At 45.5% G+C, this 7,500-nt stretch overlaps 1 non-coding gene across 1 annotated transcript in view; it reads right to left on the bottom strand.

Moving 5' to 3' along the window:
• LOC115312384 overlaps positions 1-1,570 on the bottom strand; it is a 1,816-nt gene extending 246 nt beyond the window's left edge. Inside the window, exon 1 of the ribosomal RNA XR_003917187.2 lies at positions 1-1,570. This exon is cut by the window's left edge and continues 246 nt beyond it. This is a non-coding gene — a ribosomal RNA (small subunit ribosomal RNA).
• Positions 1,571-7,500: the final 5,930 nt, after the last annotated feature.

Here is a 7,500-nt window from a genome sequence, read left to right as displayed (position 1 = left end):
ATTGCAAGCCCCTATCCCAATCACGAAGGAGGTTCCACGGGTTACCCAGTCTTTACAGACAGGGATAAAAACACGCTGCTTCCTTCAGTGTAGCGCGCGTGCGGCCCCGGACATCTAAGGGCATCACAGACCTGTTATTGCTCTGTTTCGTGCGGCTAGGAGCCGCTTGTCCCTCTAAGAAGGGTGCAAGGTGCAGAGAACCACGCACCTATTTAATAGGCTAGAGTCTCGTTCGTTATCGGAATTAACCAGACAAATCGCTCCACCAACTAAGAACGGCCATGCACCACCATCCACCGAATCAAGAAAGAGCTCTCAATCTGTCAATCCTCCCAGTGTCCGGGCCGGGTAAGTTTTCCCGTGTTGAGTCAAATTAAGCCGCAGGCTCCACTCCTGGTGGTGCCCTTCCGTCAATTCCTTTAAGTTTCAGCTTTGCAACCATACTTCCCCCGGAACCCAAATACTTTGGTTTCCCGGAAGCTGCCCGCCGAGTCATTTGAGTAACTCAGGCGGATCACTGGTTGGCATCGTTTATGGTTAGAACTAGGGCGGTATCTGATCGCCTTCGAACCTCTAACTTTCGTTCTTGATCAATGAAAACATTCTTGGCAAATGCTTTCGCAGTAGTTCGTCTTGCGACGGTCCAAGAATTTCACCTCTAGCGCCGCAATACGAATGCCCCCGTCTGTCGCTCTTAATCATTATCCTGTATTCCAAAAACCAACAGAACAGAAACAGGATCTTGTTCTATTATTCCATGCACTGTTATTCAGGCGAATCGCCTGCGTTGAGCACTCTAATTTTTTCAAAGTAAACGCGCCGGCCAAAGCAAGGCACCTGATGAAGGGAACCAAGCCACGACAGGCATGATGTTCAGCACGGGCCGTAACGTGGTGTCCACGCACTTCCCGCCTGTAACTGAGATCCAACTACGAGCTTTTTAACCGCAGCAACTTTAGTATACGCTATTGGAGCTGGAATTACCGCGGCTGCTGGCACCAGACTTGCCCTCCAATGGATCCTCGTTAAAGGATTTAGAGTGTACTCATTTCAATTACGGGGCCTCAAAAGAGTCCCATATTGTTATTTTTCGTCACTACCTCCCCGTGCCGGGAGTGGGTAATTTGCGCGCCTGCTGCCTTCCTTGGATGTGGTAGCCGTTTCTCAGGCTCCCTCTCCGGAATCGAACCCTGATTCTCCGTTACCCGTAACAACCATGGTAGGCGCATAACCTACCATCGACAGTTGATAAGGCAGACACTTGAAAGAAACGTCGCCGGCTCGTGGCCGTGCGATCAGCACAAAGTTATCCAGAGTCACCACACAAAACGGACCGAAGCCCGATTGATCTTGGTCTAATAAAAACACCCGTCGCCCCGAGGGGCTTCGGGCTCACTGCATGTATTAGCTCTAGAATTGCCACAGTTATCCAAGTAGGAAGAAACGATCTAAGGAACCATAACTGATTTAATGAGCCATTCGCGGTTTCGCCTTGTTTCGGCATGTACTTAGACATGCATGGCTTAATCTTTGAGACAAGCATATGACTACTGGCAGGATCAACCAGGTAATCTTTTCGTGGTGGGTCGCCCAAAACCCTACCAACGCGCGGACGCGGGGCCACCGTCAGGCGCCCCTTACGAACCGCAAACACACACAACGCTTAGGAATTACTTCCAAATCCAAGAAGAAATGAAGCACGTTCGAGCGCGCAGCCGGAATATCCCCGACCGAGGTCGGTACCGACGCGGCAAGAAGCGCATAAATTTCTTTCTCGTCGTAGCAACAGAAAGTCGTACGCCAAAAAAATCATTGACGACGCCTTCGCAGCGTTGCCGAGCTTTCAGGTCCCGTGAGGACGCGAGGACGCACCCCGGCCTTCGGTCAGAACGCACTCGTCATTTCACACCGTTCGGTTAGCGCGGACGCTCCGAAACACCCTCCTCTCGCATTCGTTTTCAAGACACAGGTGCACCCGAGAACCGACCCCAACGGCAGACGCCAGAGATCGCAGGTACCTTGCTGTAACGACCATGCGGCGGAGGCAGCGGCCGAGACGGCGACGAAAGGCGTCGGCGACGTCGTCAGACGCCGCTCGCACCAATCGAACGCTCGACAGACCCCACCTCCACATAATAGCACCGATAAGTATAAAGAAGATCCTTCAAGAGCATTCTGTACATAGTTTGTGGTTATCAGTTTCGGTGACTGACTGACTGACTTACTGTCTCTCACTTATGTGGCTCCTCGTTATTCAGTATCATTTATTTGTCCTTCTTTCTTTCTTATTTTTTTCCCCTCTCTCTCTCCTTATATATATATATATATATATATATATATATATATATATATATATATGTATGTATGTATGTTTGTGTGTATATATATATATATAAATGTTCTTTTTTTCCTGTCTGCCTCTATGTATACATACATACGTACATACATCCTACCCCTATAAAAAAAAAAATTATTTCTCGCTTTTTATTAAAAACGTGCTGACCCCTGCTTGACTCTGATTACTTCCTTTCGACTTTCAGTTCATGTTAACATGGTCAACAGAAAGTTTATCGACTTTGTTATTACAAAGTAAACCAATATTTACACGGGGCGTTTCATGCGTTTTGAATTGTGTCAGAGCCGAACAATGAGCGCTATAGTAAGTGAGATTGTCACTGCTTTTAATCCGAATGCTCGCGGTATCGCGCGTGTTTACGGCAGGCTTCATAATAGGCAATTTTCTTTCTTTACACTACTCTTCTTTGCTCACTTCATTGTTTCTACCATTGGTTTCGTTTGGAAGGCCCCGCCACTTAGTTCCCAACAAAGTCCTCTCAAGGAACGAAGTGAGAAGCACGGGATTAACAAAAGAAAAAGATGCGTGTTTTCTAGCGGTTACCCGTGTCGCTTTGCGACACGGGCTTTCTGGCGCTTTCAACTGGGCGAGAGCCGAACAATTTACCCTACTGCACTTGCGACGGGCAGCGCTTTCAAACGGAATACTGGAAATCTCGCTTACTCTTCTGGCAAGTTTGATAGGAGACAAATATTATTCTTTTCACGCGAATTGTTCGCTCTATTTCTAATCTCTCTCTTCCGTGTCCTTGGCATGGAACGCCCGCTTCGTCTCCCACAAAGTACTTCCGAGGAATCAAGTGCAAATCACGCGACTTTAAAATGTGCGTGTTTTCTAGCGGTTACCCGTGTCGCGAGGCGACACGTGCTTTCTGGCGCTTTCAACTGGGCGAGAGCCGAACACTGTACACTACTGCACTTGCGACGGGCAGCGCTTTCAAACGGAATACTGGAAATCTCGCTTACTTTTCTGGCAAGTTTGATAGGAGACAAATATTATTCTTTTCACGCGAATTGTTCGCTCTATTTCTAATCTCTCTCTTCCGTGTCCTTGGCATGGAACGCCCGCTTCGTCTCCCACAAAGTACTTCCGAGGAATCAAGTGCAAAACACGCGACTTTAAAATGTGCGTGTTTTCTAGCGGTTACCCGTGTCGCGAGGCGAAACGGGCTTTCTGGCGCTTTCAACTGGGCGAGAGCCGAACAATGTACACTACTGCACTTGCGACGGGCAGCGCTTTCAAACGGAATACTGGAGATGTCGCGTGCTTTACTGCCAAGCTCAATAAGAGACGAATTTCTTTCTTTTCACGGGAATTATTTCCTCTATTTCTAATCTCGCTCTTTCGTTTCATTGGGAAAGAACGCGCGCTTAGTTAGCCGAAAAGCAGTCTGAATTAATCACGTCCAAAGTACAGAATTTTACAATATATAGTGTTTTTACCGGTTGACCGCGTCAGAAAGCGTACCTTTCCGACGAGGTCTGTGTCGCTTTGACGTGAGCGGGAGCAAGGCGATTTGGGCTAGTGCACGCGAGATTGGCAGCGCTTCAAATTCCAGTACTGTAGATATTGCGTGCATTTTTTACACGCTTGAGGATGTGGGATTTTCTTTCTTGTGACGTGACCCGTTTGTCAAATTGTGTCTCGCTTTTTGGTATCGTTTAAGAAGCCCGTCCGCTTACAATCCTAAAAAAGAAAAAAAAAAAAGAAATTAGTAAAGAAAGACGCCCATACTTTTTTGTTGCTCTTTCTTTTATTATCTGCGCAGGATTTTAATTTGTGTAAGTTTTGTTTACCGTCCCGACTACGTAGGCGTTCGTACATGCCCGTCCTCGCGCCTCGAATTGTGTGCGAGCGAAATCAATCTCCCCAAGCTAGCTTCATAAATTGCTCGAAAATCGAACGTGAGGAAAGCCAGAGATACGTGGTTTTCACAGGTCGTGCAAGATTAATCCATAAAGTGCGATATTGGTATATATATATATACATACATACATACACATACATGATTTCTGCGACAAATAGGAAGACAAAAAGACCATGTTCAAGCATAATATAGGAACATTGACACTTTGCACACACAAGGGAGGTCAAATGGCAGGTTTTTCTTCCTTGTGCAGGAAACTTTATTGCAATGTCAGAAGGGAAGTTCCACTCTAGAATTGTGCGCTCAATAAAGGAGGAAAGGAAATGCACTTGAAAACCTTCACAGTTCAAGTAAGAAAACATTTCGAAACGACAGTTTGTTTTCTTGCAGGGAGGAGAAGAGGGGAGAGAGGGAGGGAGGGAGGGAGGGAAGGAAGGAAGGAAGGGGGGGGGGGTGCCATGCACGGTGAAGACCAGAGTGTCGAACCGAAAACCGAAGCGAACGAAAAACCGGAACCGAGGAGTTAGTTTCAGCCGAACCGAAACTGACCCGCCAACTTGGAACTGTACGGAAGAAAATATAACTGTCTATTAGTCTGACGATGAATAGAAGTACAAGGGTGTACGGCAGGGATAGCTGAAAAAAAAAAGGCTCTATGGACTTGGAGCGGCAGCCCAAAGTCGATGACGACGAAAAGAAAGCACACAGTTTCGGAAAACAGGCGGTAAGAAAGCGACAAATTAAGTAGCCGTCATGTCGAGTTGATTGCTTAGCTCTATTTAAGATGAAGGAAAAAAAAAGTAGCACAATTGATGCTTACTTGCTAAATTGAATCAACCATTATCTTGTAAAGAAAAAAACCTCAAATGCCAATCACCTGTATTTTAGGCGACCCAACAGACTGATAACTTTTAAATTCAGGCTAAAATATAACACAAAAAAAAAAACAAGGAAAGACAGATATGTATGTAGCTTGTCATTTACAGCTCCATCAAATTTAAATAAAGCAATTTATTTCTCGGCACCTGAAAATAAGCGAACCCTACAAATGAATGGAAAGATACCCGTTTGCACTCTTGAAATAGTGCCTATTACGAAAAGAAGCACCAGGTAAATATAATATCACTTTAGCTTCTTTTTCTTTTTAATACGGTACGCTGTTGTTTCATCTTAGTAAAATATATAAAATAGCGCAAAAAAGACGAGGACAAGGAGTATACAGGACAGGCACTCACTTTCAACTAGTTTTATCCAGGAAAAGTAAACATACATATATAGCTTTTATTCACGATAAGTGCCGAGGGCAGCCGAGAAGGCGGCAATAGCCCCGGATGGTTTGATCGTGCTGGGAGACACCAGCATCCCAGCTCAAATATCTTCTACCCTTAAGAATATGTGCTGCTTTGCCTGTCGTGTGTATATACATGTTCACTTTTCCTGAATGAAACTAGTTCAACATCAGCGCCTGTCCTGTATACCTCTTGTTCTTCTATTTGTTGTGCTATTTTAATGTCCTACATTACTTTTGTGCTCCCGCAAATCGAAGCAAACCAATAAAAAATTCGGTTCGACACTCTGGTGGAAACTAAAAGCTTAGAAAGAAAGAGGAAAAAAAGAAAAAGGAAAACATTTCTACAATAATGATAAGCAGGAGGAGGAGGAGGAGAACAAGAAGGCTAATAATGTGGAAAAAAAAGACACGACCCAAATAAATCAATACAAAGGATGGTATAAGTCATGCATACTTACCACATGTAAAATTAATTAAAAAAAAATTAGAAAACAAAAATGTGTATTTATATATATATATATTTTTTTTCTTTTATCCAGAGGCTTTGGCGCACGCACAGCACTGCACTGCACTGCACTGCACTGCACTGCACAACACAACACAACGACAGACTTTCCACAAACACACCACTGCGTACGAGGACACGACCACGTAGAGCTGCACGAAAACAAGCGCCGTAACTTAATAAAAAAAAATAAAAAAATCCTTTCACTGGACGGACGGCACAAGAACGGAAACTGCTCAAAGAGCACACACACACACGACACATATTAATGAATTAATAAGGGGCACAAGTAGAACGTAGGACACGGCACCCACACCAGAGGCCTTGCACAAGCACAGCACTGAGCACTGAGCACTGAGCAGCAGGTCACAGGACAGAAATGACGTCCACGCTGAGTAGGCCGAAGGCAGGCAATTACGGACGCACGCGAGGTCACCCACAGGCACTTTCACCGGAACCACGCCACAACACCACGCTGCAGAGCGCGCACTGCAAAGCGAAACCATGCGCTCACCTTCGGAAAGCACGCAGGGCGGGCGGCACAGAGAAGCAAAAAGACGTCAAAAGCACATCGCGATGAAGCGGCGGCGAATGAACACTACTCACTGGTGGAAATGGATATCTCCTCAAGCGAAAACATGCAATGAACACGCATGGTTTAAGATGCACGTGGGAGACGCGCACACTTTCAGAAACCAGGTACGCCAACGCACGCGGGCAATAAGACGGACAAAACGCGTCGAGAATACATCGCGTGCAAGCAGCGCCGACTGCATACTACTCACGGTTGCAAAGGTTTCTTACAAGTTTGCACTCCAGAATCTTAACGCGTTGGAAAGCGTCCGAGCTCACCAAGAACCAAGAACTATCACTCCGCAGGAACAACGCAAAACAAAATCAAAAAAAAAAATAATAATAAAAAAAAAAAAAAAAAATGTAGGAGACCGCTAGATAGATGAAAACACCGTCATACTTTGTAAACAGAGTTTGGAAAATAAGTAGCGCCGCCAGGTGGTCGGCGCCCAAATAGATGCGGAGGCGCGCCTAAATTGTTTAAATATTTGCTGTTTATATGACGAGACGACGTAATGTAAAATCAAATCAATTAATTTAAACAAAAAGTAAAAACTAAAAAAAAAAATTTAAAACAAATGAATGAATAGTGGCGTCATCTAACGAACCTAAAGCAAGGCTCCGGTTTTCGAGCCGTTAACTGCGCAGCGCCATCTGGTTTGGATGGTAAAAGAAACAAAATACGCAAGTGACAATGCTACGCGAGAGTCGGATGGTTGTTTTTAGCGAATCGGGGAAGTACGCTGGCGTTGTGCTTGTTTACGTGAGCGAAGCGAACGCGAGGGGTGGCTGGACCGTCGCGACGAAGTCCCGACGAGTACACGCGTCCCTAATGGTTCAACAAAGAAGAAAACTCGAGGAGCGAACACACTTCCGCCATGTGCAAGCAACGTGAAGGCAAGGACACT

This window comes from Ixodes scapularis, unplaced genomic scaffold (genome assembly GCF_016920785.2).
Source record: "Ixodes scapularis isolate PalLabHiFi unplaced genomic scaffold, ASM1692078v2 ptg001158l_1___fragment_3__unscaffolded, whole genome shotgun sequence".
In the NCBI taxonomy this organism is placed as follows: Eukaryota; Metazoa; Arthropoda; class Arachnida; order Ixodida; family Ixodidae; genus Ixodes; species Ixodes scapularis.
The sequence above is the reverse complement of the archived record's forward strand: the minus strand, read 5'-3'. Positions and strand labels throughout refer to the sequence as shown.